Raw genomic sequence first — 22,749 nt, forward strand, 5'->3', positions numbered from 1 at the left:
CCATGCCTATATCATCATCCATGTCATCACCACCACCTACACCCGATGTCCCAGCTCGATGGTATGCCCCAACAGCGGCGTCACCACCAATCCATCTCCCCTCCTCATCCAGCTGGCTGCCATAGTTAGCTCCCTACGACCCTGCAAGACAACCATACTCGTAGCTAGTCGGGTGCCTCCATGTAGTTCGGTCCACCTTATAGCTATCGAACACCCCCAATGTCATCCCTCACTCCTCTCCACCACACTGGCTCAGCAAGGTCAGTCCCTACGTTCTGAAGATGTGCCATCTCGTGCATGTTCCGCAATACTAGGGTGGTGGACAACCTCTCGGTGAGATCGCTAACCTGCATCCTAGGGCCATGAACCATAGAATAAGACGGGTACTGGTACGGGGAGAAGCTCTATGGAATGTAAGGTGCCTCGGTCACCACCTCTCCGGCCACCCTCGCTCCACGGGCCTCACGAGGTGTCGGAGCGGCCTTCTGCCGACTAGAAGCTATCACCAGCTCAGGTAAATCCCCAAGGATCTCTGCAGGAATAAGGTAGAACTACGGCTGAGGCTTGGGTTCCCCACTCTCCGTGTAATATCCGCCCTGTTTAAGGACCCCTTGACCGACCGTTTTACCAGAGAAAGCCGTAGGAGGGGATAAGAGAGAGGATAAATGACATATGTATCTGTTTACTAGACCTAGTAAGGGCTACTCGGCCGAGTAGTGGTAACACTCGACCAAGTAGGGCTTACTCGGCCGAGTATGAAAGTACTCGACCGAGTATCGCCGCTGTTGACGCGTTATTATAAAACACAAGTTGGTAAATCTTATTTCATTTTCGACGGTTCTCTATCTCTCTAACCCTAATATATATATATCTCTCTCTCTCTTACCTATCACCCACCTCTCTATACTCTCTCACCTAGCCTAGACACTAACCCAAGAAAGGGGAATGATTCACGCTTGGGGTCTTCGAGTCGGGGTGTCGTCGTCGCCGTCTTCGGTCCGTGTCTCAAGGTAATTGATGTTTCGTTGTTGTCCTTCAGTAGGTTTTTTGGGAGTAGTCTAGTAATAGGATGTGGTTACTACTTGTAGGATCTGCTTCGGGGTCTTTCCTGGCTAGTGTTGGATGCATTTTCATGGTTTAGCGATAAGGTAGGGTTTCCCTACTTGGTTTACTGTTTAATTGATTTGAAATTATATGATAATTGTTTGTACGATTGATATTGTGATTCTCTGTTGTCGTTGGATTGGAGTTTGGTGTTGGTGTAATGATGGTTGTTGGTGATGTTCGCGAGGCTCGTCCTCGGCTGAGTGAAGTCACTTGCGGGAGTGGCTTCACGCCCTAGTTTCGCCTCTATGGAACCCGCCACAGGAAGGGATGTGCACATAAATGAACAGGGTTATCGCTCGATGATGAGCGGGGATTTGGCGGGCAAGGCTGCGGTCCCCCACTGGTAGGGCTACATACTTTAGTGTGTAGTCAGTTACATGATGTGATTGGGAGTTGGAGGTGGATGATGATCAGCTGTTTATATTTTCGTACTTGTCTTATTTTGTTATGCAGTAAACTGACCACGTGTTGTGTTTTTAAAACTGTGGTGATCCATTCGGGGATGGTGAGCAGTTGGTTTAGCAGGTGCTGTTGATCTTGATGCTTCCGGGGCTTGGAAGGGAATCAAGTCATCACGCTACCGAAGTAGATGTCACCGACACTCATGCTTAGTAGTCTTTGTAGTTGTTCATGTTGTATCTAGCCACGTTTTTCTACGTTGTAAAGTTTTAAACTATTTAGTAAATGTTCTTTTATTGTTTATTTGAACTACTACCTCGGGCAACCGAGATGGTAACACCTTCATACACTGGGGTGGTCCTTGGTAAAGCACCTTGGTGTACGGGGGTGTTACACTCCGGGTCATACTCCTCTAAATGGTCAATCACGGGTGGGTTCACCTCATCCGGCAACCTCGTCCACCTAGTTCCCCTCACCTTCCATGTTAAGGTCCCATCGTCTAACCTCCTCAAGCACTTGGTATGACACAAGTATTCTTCGTCTATGGTAGGTGTAATACCCGCCCTGTTAGGACCCGTTGACTGCATGTTGACTGACCGTAGACATATGTTGGACCTCGTGGAACATTTACTAGTTCCGACTTGTGTCATAGTAACCTTTGGGAGGTGGGAACTCGATCTAGTGTAGGCTACTCGATCGAGTAGTCTAGTGACTCAATCGAGTAGAGGCCACTCAATCGAGTAAGTCCCATACTCGATCGAGTACGGCGAGTTCAGCGATAAGTTATAAATCGTGAAGTCGTAAACCCAAATCAGTTTTCATTTTCTTTTCTCCTAAAACCTAATCGACGATACACCTTCTCCCTCACCAACCTTTAACCTTTTGAGATTCCTTACACTTGGAGACACCATGGGGACAGAGACTTGAGTCAGATCGCGGTCATGTCGCCGGAATGCCGAGCATAGGTAAGTCGTCATCATCATCATACCTAGGTTTCTTTGTGGTTATGGTTGTTAGTAATAGTGGTTTCCTTATGGTTGTGATAAGTGTTGATGGAGGTTGTCTTGCCTTCATATAGATATATACGGTGTTGTTGTTGATTGCTAGAGGTAGGTTTTCCTACTCAGTACTGTTGATTGGTTGTCATGTGTGGTATTTTTGATTGTGTGATAGTATCTTTGGGTTTGTGTGCAGGGTGCGTCCCTGGCTAAGTGGAGTCATCATCGGGAATGGCTTCACGCCCTTGATTCGCCTCTTGTGGTTCCCGTCACAAGGGGCATGTACACATTAATGGACATAGGTTATTCGCTCTATGGTTTTGAGCGGGGCTTAGGTGGTAAGGCTGCGGTCCCCACTGGCGGTATGGATTACCGGTTACGATTGGTAATCTGGAAGGATTATACCTTTGTGTTAGTTAGATGATTGGTGGATTATCGGAGTTGGAAAATTGTGTGTGTGTGTGTGTGTGTGTGTGTGTGTGTGTGTGTGTGTGTGTGTGTGTGTGTGTGTGTGTGTGTGTGTGTGTGTGTGTGTGTGTGTTGTACCTTATGTTGTATGTTGTTCTTTAGTTACTGATCTTGTGTGGTTGTCTGTGTTTCCTTGTTATTATGTGTCTGTCGTGAGCTTTTATGGTGAGCAGTCAGTCTTAGTAGGTGTTGATATGTGGAGTTTATCTGGGTGCGTTGGAGGGACGAATCTTTCACAGAGTCTTGGCTTGGAGTAGTCTCAGCGTAGTTGTTCTTTTCATCAGTTGTATCTTTCTTTTGTTGAGTTTAAACTTGTAATAAACTTTATTTGTTCTTTTATTGACGTTATGATATACTATTCCTCAGGCAACCGAGATGGTAATGCTCGTATCTGCTAAGGAAGGTCTTGTTAAGGCTCCTTGGTAGATGGGGGTGTTACAAAGTGGTATCATAGCGACGATTTTGGAACCTATAACAAATGAACATAATGAACGTAGTGAGCCTAATAAAATGAACCTGGTGTATGTGTGTTGTGAGCCCCTTGTGTAGTTTATTTTGGGTAAAAAGGCGCCCTCATTCCAAAATCCTGGCCCCAATATGCTTAAGCCAGCTACTTCGAATGAGGATATTGAGTCGGGAATTGTGTGTGCATATGTGTAACGTGCAAGATATATGTATAAAGGTAATGCCATGTGTGTAGATGATAGTGCATGTGATGCGTAATTGCTTTTATAGTTGTGTGTGCGTGAGTATATGAATGGTACAATGGGAGGTATTAGAAGCATGTGTATGGACATGTGGTGGCATGTATGTGACAATCGGTTTGAACGTTTGCTATATTCAATGAATGGTGTGAACATGTTATCATTGTAAGTTTAGATATGCATATGAATAAAGTAGAATACCGTTAGCATTATGAGTGAATGTGTGAATTAAAGTACGTAATAGTGGGGTCGTATGTTGTATGGAATGTAATAGAATAGAGCTATAATGTTTTAGCCGTGGTACTTGTGTTATATGTAAAGTAATGATAATCGATAGTTTTAGTATAGAGGTAATTAGTGACGAGTTCTAAGCATGCATTAGACTCCGTACGATTTGTTATTTTGCAGGAACGACCAATCATTTCTTGATCATTCGTTGGTTATTATGACTTATGATGCGTGCCTTTTATATGCGATTATTCATCTATTTTGGCGCGCATTTTTGTGCTTTTTATATGGTATTTCATTGCTATATTCCCCGCGTTTGCTACTTTGGGTACATGTTATGAACTTGATAGGTTATTCGCCCAAATGTGCAAATGTAAGCCAAATCCTATCAATAAAGGTGAAATGAGCTACCGTTCTTAGTCTTGATGTAAATGGAGCTTGGAAATCATTCTCTTGGAGTCCGTAGTGAAGTAAGGAAAGTTATCGAGCAAAATAAGAGCTTCACATTACTATTGCCTACTTTGAAGAGCCATAACTCGAGTTTTACAACTGATAATCAAGTGATTCCTACTGGAGGTGAAATTTCATCCTCTTAGCTTTACAACGCCACCAAAAAAGCGCGATTTTCCCAAGTAACGAATAAATGGTGGCCATTTGAAGTTCGGTGCGCGTTGCATGAAATTGCATGACGCAAGTCAATCGACCACAACTGAGTGTCGATCGACCAAGCACCATTGTCGATCGACTTTGGCGAATTTGCACGACACAACAACTTATTTTGGAAGGACATTGTGATGTAGTCTATCGACATTGTGCTCTTGTCTATCGACCTTGTGTAGTCTGTCGATAGACCAAGCCCTTTTGTCGATAGACATGTTGCATTGTTTGGTCTTTCATACGTTGTTTTGCTTTCCTTCTTTTGGGCTTAGTATAAAAAGCTCCTGTAAACCTTTTAATTAGGTTATCAATAATTCTACAGTAGAAAACTCTATTATGTAACTCTCTTCTAAAACCCTTTTAGATCTAGAAACTTTGCAATTTCTCTCTTCATCCTTTGCTACTCGGATTATTGGTAATTGAATTCAACCTTAATTTATTTTTTCTCTACTTTGCTTATTCTCTATTTTCTCCCTTATTAGTATTAATTTTATGTTTAATTCCTTTTGTCCCTTTCTCTACATGAATTCTCTTTTAATTTCATCAATTGTTATTGAATTTCTTATTTTTATTATGAGTAGCTAATTTCCCCCTTGCTAGGACTAGGGGAGCCATGGATTTGTGACGGTCTTATATTAGGTTATGGTTCTGGCATAATTATTGTTTCTGTATTGTTAATTATAGCAAATAATTGTGATTAATTGGTGAAGTGCACGTAACTAGTTAATTGAACAGGTAAACTTTGACCTAAGATCGAAATCCTGGTGAGAGTTAGACCTGCTACAAACAATAGAGTGCCCTAATAAGTTGCGAGAGCCCGTTAAAAGTATTCTAGGGCGAAAAGCGGACCGAGAGGACCTTTTCATTACCCTGCAGACCGTCTTATGACTGACCCTTGACCTTTGACTTGACTGTTGCATTTTCCATGGTGAACCGAAGTTCTAGCTTCCTCTTACTATATTTAAACTCAGTTCCTCGGTTTTTAATCCTCTTTCTCTACAACTTTTAGTTTAGTAAAACAAAACGAACAAACCCCATTTGGTTACTTAGACAGACTAAACTTGACAAGTAGAATGCTAAAAGCCTCCATGTGGATACGATCCCGACTTCCCTAGCTATATTAGTTTGAGACTAGTTGTGATAGGTTGCGACAGCTGTATCAACTTACTCGACCGAGTAAGAGGGAGTACTCGACCGAGTAGGCCTTACTCGACCGAGTAGGAAGGTCACTCGATCGAGTTCGCTGAAAAACAGAATCGATGTCAATTACGCCAATACTGAAACTCGACCGAGCACCCCTAACTCGATCGAGTAGAGGCTACTCGATCGAGTACCTCAGACACTCGATCGAGTGACGTTGCTATAGAACACGGGTTTTATAATTTTCGGGACTTATAACTCCCATTCTCCTCATTCTTTACTCCTTATTTCATCTTTCTAAAACTAAAACTCTCATAAAACTTCTTCCTCTACAAAACTTTGGTGGTTATTTGTGCTTTTGTTCTTCCAAATCCTTCTAGTTCATCCGTCTTACTTGATTTTTGCAAACTAATTCAAGGTAATTGCATTTTCTTCATTTGATTTTGATGCAATTAGAAGTATATGGTAGTTTATAATTTCTGAAATTTCGATTTTTATGCCTTAAGAATGTGTTGTAATTGCTAGATTTTGACGGAAACTACCTTGAATCCTTATTATTGATGCTAGGAAATACAAATTGAACCCGATTTTTGACAATATTCAACCCGGATTTTTCTAGGGTTTGCCCCAAATTTTCGATTTTGTTCATTTTATTCATCTTTAAAGGTTGAAAAAGGGTAGGGGATGTTAATAATATCATATTTGGTGCTTGATTCAAGCTATTTTCATCGAAAATTCCGTCTTAAAGTTTCATCTTTTGAGTTTACAAGTTTGAAATTTTGTCCCACATTTGTTACAAAAGTCGCATTGTTGAGCTTCATTTCGGTAGAAATCAACCCGGAATCCTTCTATAAGTTGTCTAAACTTCGTATTTTGAGATTTTAGTCCATCTTTATGATTTGCAAAGAGTAAAAGAGGTTGGTAAGACCATGTTTTGCTTCCAATTTCACATGTTTTTGGCAAAAGAAATCCATCTAAACATTGTCTTTTTCGTATATGACAATTGAAAGTTTCTACTATGAATTTGTAAAATCCGATGTTTGGCTAAACTATGTTGAAACAGATGCCGAGACCAGGTGTCATACGATAGACCAAGAGAACCGGAGCTAACACTACCGCCGCAGAGGAGGTAGGAGAAGAGAGCCAAAGGCCCGTTGTTCCACCGGTACCCGAGTACCCGACGGTAATCTTTGCTGATTTCAAACAAAGGGATGCCTTTGTTAGCTTGTTATGCCGCACCTTGAAGCCAACAAGGTGTGTAGATGTGGAGGTGTTGGAGGAGTTGAAGATAGAGGTAGATGTCCATCATATATTTGAGGTGTTGGGTTTGGAGGGGTTGTGTCGGTTGAGGAAGCATTCGCATGCCTTTCTGACCCTTGAATTTATGAGCTCCTTTACCTATGACGTAGCGGGGAAGATGGTGGGCTTTAGGTTGATGAACACCAGCTTTTATCTGACTTTAGACCTGTTTGATGACCACTTGAGGCTTACCCGGCCCAAGAAGGGATATCTTAGTGATGTCCCGACTGAGTGTGGTGCTAGTAGCTACCTACCTTAGTTCACCAGTAGACCTGCCCCGACCTCGAGTGCTATAGTGATCAATGATGTTCAACACATGACCTTGAAGATCTTTCTCCAATCCTTGACTTGTTTGTTGTACAAGAGGAAGGATGTGAGTAAGCTTAACTCACACGAGGTGATGTTATTGATCTCTTACCTTAACCTCACCCGGGAGAAGCGGTTTGCTTACAGTGCCCCGGCGATAGTATGTGCTAGATTAGCTTTGATGGCTAGGTCTTCGACTCGCCATATCAGTTGTGACGCTATCGCCACCCGTATAGCTGAGAGGTTGACCAACTTTGAGGCTTCACCGGCTCTCAAACCCATGTGTCCCGTTGTTCGGACCTTGGTTAAGGCCTACCTCATTCATCAAAAGTGGTTGCGGGTGTTGGATGATGAAGGTTTAGCTTGGACGGTGCGGGGTAGGAGTTGGATGAGAGTGCCTGACCCAGACCACCTTCTTGTGACTGAGCCGTTAACTGAGGCTGGCCCTGATAGTGCGGAGGTTGCTAACCTTCCCGATCAGATGTACTTGATCATATATGACCTACCAAAGGAGGTGCTTGAGCCGTTTGGGGGAGGCCATGCTAGGAGGGAGGACCAGGTGCCTAGGGAGGGTAAAGGACCCCAGAGGGCTAGGGAGATTTTTGGAGAGTCTCAGTTTGTGCAGCAGGGACCACCTCAGTACCAGTACCTCGGTTACCCTTCTTCCTTTAGCCTACATATGCAGGTGAGTGAGCTCACAGAGAGAGTGTGGAACGCCTTGGTGCTCCGGAACCTTCACGAGATGGATTATGTTCAGGGTTTGGGGACCAACTTGACCCAACCGGTATGGTGGCGTGGCGTAGGGACTGATAGTGGTGTCTTTCACTTCTACGGGGTGGATTCGACTACATGGGGAGCTTCTACGACCTACCCTTACGGATTCCTAGCGCCGTGGAGGAGTGGAGGAGACCCAGGAACAGGAGCTGCTATCGGAGGAGGGTTTGGAGGAGGCACGTCAGGAGCTGGCACTTCAGGAGCCGTATGAGATGATGAGATGGAGGAGGATTGTGGCGGTGACCTTGAGTGACCGTTCTTTGTTTCATGCTTGTTTTAGTGGACTTGTGATGGATTGTTATCTTCATTTTTGCGGTATTGGATTTTTAGTTGGTTAATAATCGGCCATAAGGCCATATTTTGTGCTTGGATTTTCTGGAATTGTTGTGTAGGTACAATGATGTCGGGGATGAAACCCCGAAATTTGGCATATTTCTTTGATTGTTGTGGCACAAAAGGGTATTCTGATCTGGAGATACTCGATCGAGTACCTTCAACTCGATCGAGTAGCATGTATATTACATTTTGACGAGCATTCTGATCTACACATACTTGATCGAGTATGTCTAACTCGACCGAGTACCCTACTCTATACTCGATCGAGTACACCTAACTCGATCGAGTACCTTTGCATGTATATGGAGACCGTTTCATTGTTTTACTTGGGATCATGGGAGTATTTCGTTGACTCCTATGTTGTTATTATGGCCATTGATAGTCATCCTTATGCTTTCTACGTGTGTATGGGGGGTGTCAAGAAGGTATACAGTAATTATAATTCTATGTGGTTACTAATTTTCCTTACTTGTCGTTCTATGAGGTTGGTAAGTTTATATAATCGTTGGTAATCATTTTGGGATGGTCATGTTGGCACTATGTTGACCGCAAGGATGTCATGGTGTTACATAGGCTGTGGACAAGGGAATTTACATCCACTTTATGTTTATTTTTTTGATATTAAACACTTTTGATTTTGAAAGAGTCGCCACTAAATTTTTAAATGGAATTTAGAAACCAAATTGTAGAGATTTTAAGTTCTTGTGAGATTACGTGTTGGGAAGTTTATTTTAATTTCATTAATTAACACCCAAACCCGCCCGTAACTATAACGGTCTCTACTAAATAAAACGATGGCTATTTTGGATACGTATCTCATGCGAGTATGCAATCATTGTTTTAAACCTTAACATGTGAATTTCATTCTATGTCGATTTAATGCATTTAACTCGTCAAGTTATTTTAGCATATGAAGTTCATTTAGCTATTCTAGAAAGAAACAAACAAAGAGAGGAAGGAAAGAGATATTCTTACTCTTTAGCATAAGATAGATTAACAAACATGTGAATTAATTAAATAAAACATGATAAGATAATCAAATTAACATGCTTTAATAATCAAAGATATAAACTTTAACAAATTAAGACAAGTGTAGTTCATAAATTCAATCATCATGCTCAAATCAAACTAATTTAAACAAGATAAAATCAATTAAATCAATCAAACATGTTAAATTCGTCATGCGATAAACATAGAATAATTCTTATCCTAACAGAAGACAAATCCAACATACAAAGGCCATCCATCGGCACATCCATACTACTAATCCCGTTCTCCTTCATTCAACAACAACAAGGTACAATAAACATCGTTTATTAAAACAAATTAGTTGGTTTAGTTCTATCCGAATCTGAATACGAGGATATGTAAATGAGAAAGGGAAACGACCGACCAATCTAGCGGCTTTCTTTCCCCAACTCAAGTCAACGCGGGTATTCAAATTAGCACTTTAACTCATACTCGTATCTATACCAATTATTTCATGATTAACAATTTATATGATAATAATACGATGTAATAAACATAATTAAAAGACGAAATTAAAAGGGAGAAAAGAGAGATTTTTATGCACCCTCAACGTACATGTATCGTTGACACCGTCTTGGGTCGTAATCGATCGTAGATTTTATCTCGAGGGGCCGCCGTCGACGAAGCAACAAAGCAACAACACGTTTTTTAGTAAACCTGGACATCAACTTTCAAACTGCAATTTCTCACTCGTTTCTCGATAAAAATTAGATTTGAAGATGTTTTGAAAACTAAAAAGAGAGTAGAACAGATATATTAAAACAAACCATGCTCTTTATGAGGTATTGGGCACGAAAAATGAGCACAAACAGAACTGGACAGACAAGAAAAGCCGCGAAAACAGAGTGTATGGCACTCTGGTTTTCGAGGGGATTCGTGTGCTCTCAAGGTCAATTTGGCTCATGAATATTTATCTAAGATGTAGATGGATGTTATATAGTTAATTAGGAGCAAGAAACGCGAGTTTTAATGGAGGTTTGATGGTTTAATGAAAGGTGGAAAGGAGGACACACAAACTGATTCTCAGTTTTGTATGTCGGTTTTGTCGAGGGTTTTGAGAGGCAATTAGGGTTCGTTTATGGAGGTTGAGGCTTGTTAATGGAATTAAGATATGTGGAGAGCTTATAGAAGCAAAGTTACGGAGTTTGTGAAGGGATTTAGAATGCTTTCGAAGGGGGGTATTTATAAGGACACGGGAATGATTCTGTTTTGCATAGCTGCTGTCCAGCAGCTTTTTGGGGGGTTTGTTAGGGTTTGTATGATGGTTTCTCTTGGTGGGAAAGGCATGGTAATATGTTAGGGATACTAGGGTATGGTAGGGTGTTGATGGGAACCGGTTTTCTAATATTTTGGAGCTGGTTTGGGGCTTGGAAAGTCGGGTTTGGTGCTGTCCAAAACAGAGCAGCGCGGGTGGTGTTTGGGCTGTTTTGGTCGTGGTTTAGAGCTAGGTTAAGGAGAGGACTTAGGTGGGTTAGCATACTCGAAATTCGTGCCAATTCGTAGAAGAAACGGGCCTGACAAACGAGCTAAAACCGAGTTGTAAATCGCTTGTTCAAACGAGTTTTAAACTTGATTTTCAAAGCAATAAAATCCAACTATTCAAATAACACATTTTCAAATTGAATAAAAATATCTCATTTTATTTTCAATAAAAGAAGAAAAATTAGATAAATTAATTCAAATTAAATAAATAAAATGAATTTCTTTAAATGAGACGGTAATCAAACGATTTTTTCAAATCGTTAAATTACAAAGATTACTCTATTTTCAATAAAATAAAATAAAGAAAATAAAACTCAAATTATAACAATAAAATGAATTTACTAATTGAAAATATTAATTCAAATTTCATTTAAATTAAATAGAAAGGATGAAAACATTATTTTAAATCTCATTTAAATTAAATAAAAGAATTGTCGTCGATAACGACCATTTTACATTGTAAAACAAACTCTAATAATGACACGGTCAACTTAGCAAATACATGTTGTCCTATCATCATTGGGTGTTTTCACGGGATTTCTATAAATGCCAATATCGACAGATATGGGTATCTACAGAGCCCCCACTTTGACTGAGACTTGGACAGGGCGAAAGCCAAAGTATACCCCAGGCCCCTCTCGACCTGAGGATTCCGTGGGTCGTTTATAGTCCATTAGACTTGCGTAAATAAGCTCACCAGCCATAAGAAGAGATCATACCTGAAGCTTCGCTGGGGATTAATCATCGGTGGTCATCGACCCATTGAAAAGGTGGTTAGTTGAGCCTTATCCTTAGGCGCCTACGTATCCGTTGTGACGGAATCAAACCCGTATCGTAGTTCGACACTGCTGGCATGCATTCTGCCAATCAATGCCCAGAATGGAATGGGGTTTTACAAATGAGGTTACCATTCCCTCAAAACTTTGCTTTCAGCTGTGGAGTTCCTCCACTTTGTATTGAATTGGATCGAGTTGAATTTGATTTGATTTGGATTGTGGATGTCATCCGTTGATTTGCGTAATGGTCTCTGAAGCCAACGGCTTCAGAGCCCCCAGTTGCAATGGGTCTAAAGGCGAAGCCTTTAGAGCCCCCAGTTGAAGCATTTCCTGTTACATTCGAAACATGGAAAACAAATACAACAATAATCATATTATCGCATAAGCACACATTTAGATCATCGATCTTTTAAAGTTGAAACATTTTGATAAACTGAGTCATCGACCTGAAGCTTGGATTTAAAACAACCATTGTTGAAATGGGCCTTAGGCCTGGATTCTGAAAAATATTTTCATGCTGGGGATGTATTGCTATTTGGATCATCGATCCCTGAAAAAGGATTTGAAAATGGGTCATCGACCCGGATAAGCATTTTGAAATTGGATTTGAAAATGGGTCATCGACCTGGATAGACATTTGAAAATAGAAATGGAAATGAAAATTTTGAAAATGAAAATGAAAACGGGTCATCGACCCGGATAAAAATTTTGAAAATGGACATGATCATCGATCTTTGAAAAAAGTTTTTGAAATCCCGATTTTCAAAAGGGAAAGGATAGGGTAGACTCGATTTGCATTTTGAAATGCGACAAAAGGGTGAGACTCGTGACTGATGTGGGCATAGCCCGCTACCTTCGAACAAAAATAAAAAGCCGTAAGTAAGTTCGGGTTTTAACTCAAACATTTTGACTTGATAAGGGTAGAAATGTAAATTAGTCATTCCGACTTTCGAAATGTGACAACAAAAATCCGCGCAAAGGATGCAGAAGGACAAAAATCCGGTTGAAGGGTACCGCGGCCTCCCCCTTGACCGAAAGCATGGTGGTCAATCATTGTTTAGGAAGGTTTTCCTATTTCCCTTAGGTTTCCTGAATTCCCTCAGTTTCCATATTTCTTCAGGTTTCCTTATTCTTCAGGTTTCCTTATTTTAGTCCCCTTATTTTTCTATATAAAGAGACTAAGGCATGAGGAGAAATCACAAATCTAATTCTTTCTTTCTCACATCCTTCTTAAAAACACTTCTAGTTATGAATCCTTTAATTGGAATGATGAAAGGTTGGGCCCAAGAATTCAAAGGGCGAGAAACTCAAGCATTTCTTGACTCGGGTATTCAACAGATACTTTGCCAAAAAACAAATATTGCCTCAAACCATTTTCTTAGATGAATGCCTAAAGAGGTGGGATCCCATTCACCATGTCTTCGTCTTTCCTGAAGGTTAGTTATGCCCACTTCCTGAAGAATTCACTGTCGTAGGAGGGTGGAAAAATGTACAAGAACCTGTAATTCCCGATCCCATTCCGGATTGGGAGAGGAAATACCGAGATTATTTAGGCTTGTCCCGTGACGAAGCCTATAGCATCGTAAAAGGGAAGAGAGTAAATTTACTCACACTCGCCCATAAGTTCCAAAAAGCCTATGATCCATCAATTCCTACAGTTTACCTTCGTCGGGTTTTTGGACTTATCTTATTACATTTTTATTGCTTTGAAGGAAGCATAGAGATCCCTTCTTGCGAAGGTCAAACTAGGCTCATTGGGGCCATAGAGCAGTTGGAGAGCCACTCAAATCCGGCTAGGATTATCTTGGCTGAGACTATTAAAGGGTTAGATATCAGAAAGGCTAACCCGACTGCTGCTTATACTGGATCATCCCGACTTCTACAGGTTTTGCTCTTCTTTTCCTTCTTTCTTCTCGTTTTCTTCTTCCTTTTCGCTATTTTTGTTCGTTTTTTTTGCCTACTTTTTCACTCCCTTCCTTTACTAGGTATGGCTCTTCGATCACCTTGGATTGTTTGATTGTTCTGCCCTCCCCGAGAAGTATCATGTGAGGCGTTGTATCAGTCGGCCTATGAGGTGCAAATTGAATAGGTCGTCTGCTTATTGGCATAAAGTGTTGACTACTGATGTAGGGTCCTATGTTCGGTGGGTCTTACCCGGGCTGGCTATAGACTCTTTCACAGGCCTTTCTGATGCTGATAAGACAAGACATATTCCGTTATTGGGTTTGGATCACCCTATCTATATTTATCCGTACCGTGTTCTTCGACAATTTGGCCGGCCACAAATGATTCTCTTGATGGAAACCGCCCCAGGACTGCCCTTCAAACTCACTCACTCTCGTTGTAACACCCCCATACTCCAAGTGCCTTACCAGGACCACTCAGGTATAAGGATGCCACCATCTCGGTTACCCGAGGCATGATATTCATAAGACAATAACGAAACAACTTTAAAAGTAAATAAAGTTTAAAGTGATTACATAGCAATTCCAAACTGATAAAAAGAAATACAAGATTCTCGACGGTCTCTTGCTAAAACTATCAAAGCTATAAAACATCGTCGACACAAATGGAAGACTTCTAACGCCACGTGATGACTCATCCCAGCTATCCCATACGCATCATATCATACCTGCTCAATAATCGCTCACCACCCCCGAATGGATCACCACGAGTTTTAAAACATTTAAACGGGTCGATACTAATCACACAACTCAATATATATCAACAATAAGATAAATAGACAGCTTAACAGTCACACACACAACCACGCCAATTCCAACATTCTCAATCACCGACTGTCCACTAGACCAGCCCTGCCAGTGGGGGACCGCAGCCGTACCCACCAAATCCCCGCTCCTCATAATGAGCGACAACCCTGTCCATTAATGTGCACATCCCTTCTGTGGCGGGTTCCACAGAAGGCGAAACTAGGGCGTGAAGCCACTCCCGCAAGTGACCCCACTCAGCCGAGGACACGCCTCGAGAACCATAGACAACAATCACAATACAATCACAACCGTCACAATACAATTACTATATCAAACAATCAATCTCAACACATCATCAATCATCCCATTATGGGACTAATACGAGTAGGAAATCCTACCGGAATGCAACACAAACATCGGACGATCTAGCAAATTGTCTCAAAACCTTTCCTCTACGAACCCTTCTCCTATACACATAATCATATCATCACTACCACATCAACAAAAACATAGAAAACCCCAATCCCCAAAATTAGGGTTTAACCAATTCTAACGAAACAAAGATAAAATTTATATGTAAAGCTTACCCTCGACACAAGGATCACAACGGTGTGAAGAACGATGAAATCCGACACCTCTAGCTCCGGGATTTGCTAATGATGCGATGACAGACAAACTACGTAACTCTTTTTCTCCTCCCTTAGGTTTTAGAATAGATAAAAGAAACTAATAAAAGTGACGGACAACCTTTTATACTTATCTCGCATCATTTAACAAAACCCGACAAAACATCCCCCGTAAACCGGCTACTCGATCGAGTAGCTGAGGTACTCGATCGAGTGCCCCCTTACTCGATCGAGTACCCACGTTACTCGATCGAGTACCCAACAGGTCAGAAACTATTTTAAAATGCAACTCACCCTTACTCGACAGAGTAAGGCCTACTCGATAGAGTACCCAAAGACTCATAAATACGGAGTATTACAGTCTTCCCTCCTTAAAAAGAACTTCGTCCCCGAAGTTCAACACATTCTCAAAAACAAACATACTAACTCGATCAAGACACAACAACGTGACTAAGAACTCAAAACAAAACTCCAACCCAAACATGAACTCGTAACACCAACTCAACTAACTATTCCTACCTCCACAACATGGCTCACGATATCGTATCGACTCCATTATATCTCTCTCAACACTAACTCTATACACTACGAACTAGCTCCGTAATACATCATCCAGAGCCAATCCAATATCAAAATACCCCTAACATCAAATGGAATGTTACATACTACCACCCTTAAAAGGAACTTCGTCCTCGAAGTTTACTTACACTCATAAACATCAGCATGCCACTATCAAAACTCTCGAACTCCTAAACATCACACTACTACAAGCACGGCCATGGCCTTTTAACAACATCAACCACAAAACAAATCCCTCCTTTACTCTATGCTAACACTCTACTTCCAATTATTTTACAACATGCACAACCATGAAACTCACTTTTATCGCATCCTACTCCTCTTAAGACAAATGTTACGTCCTCGTAACTCACTAATACTAAATCCTTAGTTAAATCATCTCATCATCCTCATCACCACCACATGTCAAAGATAACCGCCTATAGCCTCATTTCTATAACCGTTCCTATTTCCAAGGCTTTCTTACTTAAACAGTTCTCATACTTCAATTCACTTTGCACTCCATCTAACTAATACCGCAAAACCCTTAGCATAACCAAAACTTCACTTGTTCCCTATTACCGCAACATGACACACCTCTCTATATAAACTATCTAAAATGCTTATCGGCAAAAGCATAACTCACGATCCACACTTGTTACGTACACTCACACTAGATCCTCAAGTTCCTTTCTTTCATTACTGCAAGACTTATACATAACTTAACACGACACTTATTATTCAACACCCTACACTCACTGTCTCAACAAAGGATTATGAACCACCTGCATATATCAGATCATTACCACACATGTTCTACGAATCTCTTGCCATGACTATGACTACCGATGCCTCATCTTAAAACAAGATCAAAATTACTGTAACAACTTCTCACAACTGTGTCCCATCAACAGAATGTCATTACACCATGACAACAACGAAAACATGTACAACTCGCTTTCATATCATACTCTACCCTCATTCCAAAACTTAACTGGTAAGAAACATCGATAACAAAACAACTGTCTATCTGTACAAACTGAAACTCACAGGAAGCAACATCAAATAAAACAACAATCTATGTATGACTGGTATGTACTTTCGAAACTCGAATCATAATCATCCCGCCTACTCCACCACAACCGGTGACGGCATCACAACACCGCCACCAACAGCCGCACCGCAGTGCAAAAATCCCGCATCACAACACGAAGTACCGTGCCCAGATCACCACCCGAGGCACCACAACCGCACCGATAGACATCACAACTTACTCAAATCCATAAACACTGACTTAGCATAACTTCTCAGACAAGAAAAACTTACTCAAATCCACTTTATTAAATCACAACGCAACATATTATATGGATAAACAGATAAGCACCTCATGAACATCATCTCTACCATTTCACGGAATACGCATGTGTTATCAATACACATAATATTATAACTAGCCATGCCAAATCAATCAAATTATTACCTTTTTAGCCTCATTCCATCAGATTGTCGTACCCTACATATATCACAAACATTCATATAACATCTTTATAACTATCACACCATACCGCTTCTCGTGAGGTCAGAACCTCACACAAACATTTATACACATCATAGACCCATAATCACATCCAACTAGTCAATCCTGATCACGTAAGTTACCACTCAACAAAGGTTACCTGTCGCCCGAGCTTAACTCGCATGCCCCTCATCACCTTCTTCCATTCGCATAACCAGCACCTTTTGCCATACACAACTACACAGCTAACACTCACTGTGAGAAACCGTCTCCTAAGACTATGTCTTATACTTCCTCACAACCATACCTATCAATTCAATCTCTACAAAATCAGCCTCTTTAGAATTGCCATCTTTCCTATTTATCATTAACCTTAACCACTAGCGACAACACCTCCACACAACTACCGTTCGTACATCAAACTTCTTACACTCATCTCTAAACGTCACCGTTTCTTCCCTATTTTTGGTTATCATTCCCAATAACGAGCATCAAATCCTCAACAAAATTACCTCAACATTCTTCCCAATACTATCCTTAATTGTATCATCATCTAACTTTCCACCAAAATCTCATATCATGCAGATATTCTATCAACTTCTTACTTTCCTTAATCCCTCAAAACTCAAGACTAATCATGTTATTCCGAAACTCCTATATAACCATTAATTCAATTCCTCATGATAGTATCATGCATCTCGACGATTCCTTACTTTTATCACATAACTCCGGTGAACATTTTCTTAGTTTTACTCCCCTCATTCTTTTCTTTTTACACTCGACTAAAGCAATTAACCATTCAACTCCTTATTACTTCTTCCTAACTCTTTAATGTTCCGGTTACTTTCTCATTGCTCCAAAATTCCAAAATTCCAATCCCATTATTTCTTATCGATCTTATCTCACTCTTCCTTACCATGGGTCCCTTCTCATCACTCCACTCACTCACACTTGCCACTAATTTGTCCATAAAATCAATGTTTAATGTTCAAACAATTACATCTCCCTTTTGACATCTCTAGAAATCAAAATTATTTTTATACCGTTAATTGCCCAAGGAAATCACACATTAGTTTCGTCTCTCGATAACACAAATTTCCATACTCAGTCACTATCTGCAAATCCACGTCGCGACATGTCTCCATTAAGTTCACTATATACCACTCTTCTCAATTCCTCTAAAACGACCTTTCATTACATATATTCTTACTCAACACTATTTCTAACCATCTCCCTCCATAATTCGTTATACATCTCAGGTTGCTACTATCCACATCCTTTCTTTCAATCTTTTCATTCTCACGTTCTTTAAACTTACATCATCCCTTGCCCACATTCACTTACATTTTCATTACTCAACATACAATCATGTCACTCATCTCGTCTCACACAACATGCCCTATGCCTCAATTAAGCCTTACCAATCTTCCTTTTCTTTTTCCTCTACCGATCACAACACATATAAATCATGTCCTCCCCACCGAACTCATACTCATCAAAGGTGCCACTCTTTACATCATAAGATTGGGTAACTTACGCATCAGGATCAACATACATGTAAAACGGTGCATAAAGAAGCAAATTAATACCTTTAAATTAAACATAATATGCAACGAATGTCAAAAGATAAGCATATGACCCAAAACAGGGGTCGCTAGATCGAGTACAGACCACTCGATCGAGTAAGTGACTTACTCGATCGAGTAGGTGAAGATCAAAAGCACATAAAACAAATCACCAGGGCTACTCGATCGAGTAACTAACGTACTCGATCGAGTGCCCCCTTACTCGATCGAGTACCAAGGATACTCGATCGAGTACCCCAATTCTCAGCACTGTCCAGTTTTCGTAAAACAGTCATAACTCACTCATTTCTTGGTCGTTTTGGGCGTGTGACCTATCGTTAGAATCGTAAAAGAACAAGCTATCACCTCCAATTGGAATCACATTAAAATCATTTATGCATCTCAAGTTATAACAGTTTAAAGACAACCTCTTTATAATCGAAAAACACAACTACTTGATTTTACTTCCAAACAACTTAAACAACAACCAAGCAAACAAAACCAGTCCAAAACTCATAAAACCAGTATTCCTAATCATATGTTACTATTTTCAAAAGCCAAGCAACAACATTAATCATACACATAGATTATTTAACTCGTCAATCACGATTTACCCACATGCTTTTATTTTATAACTTTACGTACACAATAACATAATATACGACATAAAACCCCCTATTCACATGTTACTAACATTGCAACATAATGAATCATCCATCCTGCAACATCATCATTCATCACATATTATCACATATGAACTACTTCCTTTTTCTACCACATCATTCATCATTCTCATATACTTTTCCTACAATTCAAAACAACATTGTAAACCAACTATCATGCTTTCAATCAATAGCTTACGAAATCACATCATCACCATCTTTTCTACACATTCCCCATTCTCCACATACATACATCCACCGATTCATGCCACACATCACCATATAGGTACACAATTCACAAGATAAACACATAGCGATCCCGACTCATATCCCATGGTGACCGGTTCAAAATTGTAGGGCGAGTTCGCGACTTTAGGACGTCTCCCAAGCCTTTGCATTAGCTCCTACAACCTTTACCCCGGGTTCATTTTAATTGACTCCCTATATTCATTGGATTCATTGGTTACAGGGTTTCAGATCGTCGCTCTGATACCATTTGTAACACCCCCATACTCCAAGTGCCTTACCAGGACCACTCAGGTATAAGGATGCCACCATCTCGGTTACCCGAAGCATGATATTCATAAGACAATAACGAAACAACTTTAAAAGTAAATAAAGTTTAAAGTGATTACATAGCAATTCCAAACTGATAAAAAGAAATACAAGATTCTCGGACGGTCTCTTGTTAAAACTATCAAAGCTATAAAACATCGTATGACACAAATGGAAGACTTCTAACTGCCACGTGATGACTCATCCCGGCTATCCCATACGCGTCATATCATACCTGCTCAATAATCGCTCACCACCCCCCCGAATGGATCACCACGAGTTTTAAAACATTTAAACGGGGTCGATACTAATCACACAACTCAATATATATCAAAGCAATAAGATAAATAGACAAACTTAATCATCACACACACAACCACGCCAATTCCAACATTCTCAATCACCGATGTCCACTAGACCCCCTGCCCAGTGGGGGACCGCAGCCGTTCCCACCAAATCCCCGCTCCTCATAATGAGCGACAACCCCGTCCATTAATGTGCACATCCCCTTTCGTGGCGGGTTCCACGAAAGGCAAAACTAGGGCGTGAAGCCACTCCCGCAAGTGACCCCACTCAGCCGAGGACACGCCTCGAGAACCATAGACAACAATCACAATACAATCACAACCGTCACAATACAATTACTATATCAAACAATCAATCTCAACACATCATCAATCATCCCATTATGGGACTAATACTGAGTAGGAAATCCTACCTGGAATGCAACACAAACATCAGACGATCTAGCAGCTGTCTCAAAACCTTTCCTCTACGAACCCTTCTCCTATACACATAATCATATCATCACTACCACATCAACAAAAACATAGAAAACCCCCAATCCCCAAAATTAGGGTTTAACCAATTCTAACGAAACAGTATAAAATTTATATGTAAAGCTTACCCTCGACACAAGGATCACAACGGTGTGAAGAACGATGAAATCCGACACCTCTAGCTCCGGGATTTGCTAATGATGCGATGACAGACAAACTACGTAACTCCTTTTCTCCTCCCTTAGGTTTTAGAATAGATAAAAGAAACTAATAAAAGTGACGGACAACCTTTTATACTTATCTCGCATCATTTAACAAAACCCGACAAAACATCCCCCGTAAACCGGCTACTCGATCGAGTAGCTGAGGTACTCGATCGAGTGCCCCCTTACTCGATCGAGTACCCACGTTACTCGATCGAGTACCCAACAGGTCAGAAACTATTTTAAAACGCAACTCACTCTTACTCGACAGAGTAAGGCCTACTCGATAGAGTACCCAAAGACTCATAAATACGGAGTATTACACTCGTTGCCAGGCGTGGCTCTATGCCTGGCACTGCAGAACCTTATGGCGCGTGCCCAAGCTAATTCCCTTGACATGGGTGTCTCCTTCATACTTAAGATGGGTCAAAGAAACTTCCCCCGAAATCATAAGGAAACATCAGAAGGATGATGTTATAGACAAGAAGTACTATGAGGAAAGCCTAAAAAATCGAGCATTCTTTGAAATGAATTTAACTGCGACCGAGTCTGAACCTAAAACTAACAAAAACCCTAAAGATGATCCTAAGGTCTCAAGTGTTTGGAAAAGATTGGGGGTATAGGCTGATGATGGGCCGACATTAGCTGAGAGGTTGGGTCCCCGACCAAGTGCAAAAGACAGGCTGGGCCTGCGTGAAGAAAGTGCAGTTCCTCCGAAGAAACGGGCTAGAGTGACGATGGGTGAGACTTAGTCTCGTGATGGTTTACATGACTCGGCTATATGAGGGATAAGTAGCTATTATATTATGTTTTATTATTATTAGATGGTTTAGACACTATGGACTTCGCCCGGAATTATTGAAATAAATAAAGGAAATATTATTTTTTAGAAATTCCCAATTTTGCATTTAGAATTACATTGTTTCGGTTGTACTCTTTTAAAGAGTTGCCTACGTATCTGCTTTTCAACAGAATCAATCCGGGTTCGTAGTTCATAATTCATAATACAGAGACAACAAATGTCAAAACTTTGAAACTAGACTCAAATAAAAATGCAAATCCGAATTTTATTTCATAACATTTGAGAACGAGGTCTTTAGGGATAGTATTTTTTCAACTGGTCCAGATTTGTTGGATTCGAAAAGTCGTTGCCATCTAGAACAGTCAGGCGAACCGCTCCTCCTGTCTGAATTCTTTTCACCAAATACGGGTCTGCCCAATTTGGTTTAAATTTATCCCTCGGGTCGACTGGCAGTAGTGCACGAACCGATTTCAACACCAAATCTCCTTCTTTGATTTTTCTAGGTTTCACCTTCTTATTAAAAGCCCTTTCTATCCTTTTCTGATAGAGTTGAACCTGATACAAAGCGTTCAAGTGTCGTTCATCCAGTAAAACCAAAGAGTCATATCTAGCTTGGACCCAATCTGCTTTAGGAACTTGGCTCTCAAGTAATATCCTTAGGGATGGTACCTCTAGTTCTATGGGCTGAACTGCCTTCATCCCATAAACCAAGTAGTACGGGGTTGCCCCCTTGGCTGTTCTGATTGAAGTTCTATATCCCCACAAGGCAAAGGGTATCTTCAATGACCAATCTTTATAGTTATCAAACATTTTCCTCAAAATGGCTGTAAGTGTTTTATTGGCAGCTTCTACAGCTCCATTTGTCTGTGGCCTGTATGGTGATGACTTATGGTGCTTGATTTTATACTTTTCGAGTATAACCTCCGTTTCAGCTTGGAAATGGGTCCCGTTATCACTGATGAGTTCGTGGGGTGTCCCATATCGAAAAATGATCTCATTTTGAATGAATTGTGCTACTTGCTTTGCTTTTAGCACTTGATAAGACTTGGCTTCTACCCACTTCGTGAAG

Source organism: Silene latifolia, chromosome 10 (genome assembly GCF_048544455.1).
Source record: "Silene latifolia isolate original U9 population chromosome 10, ASM4854445v1, whole genome shotgun sequence".
NCBI classification, from domain to species: Eukaryota; Viridiplantae; Streptophyta; class Magnoliopsida; order Caryophyllales; family Caryophyllaceae; genus Silene; species Silene latifolia.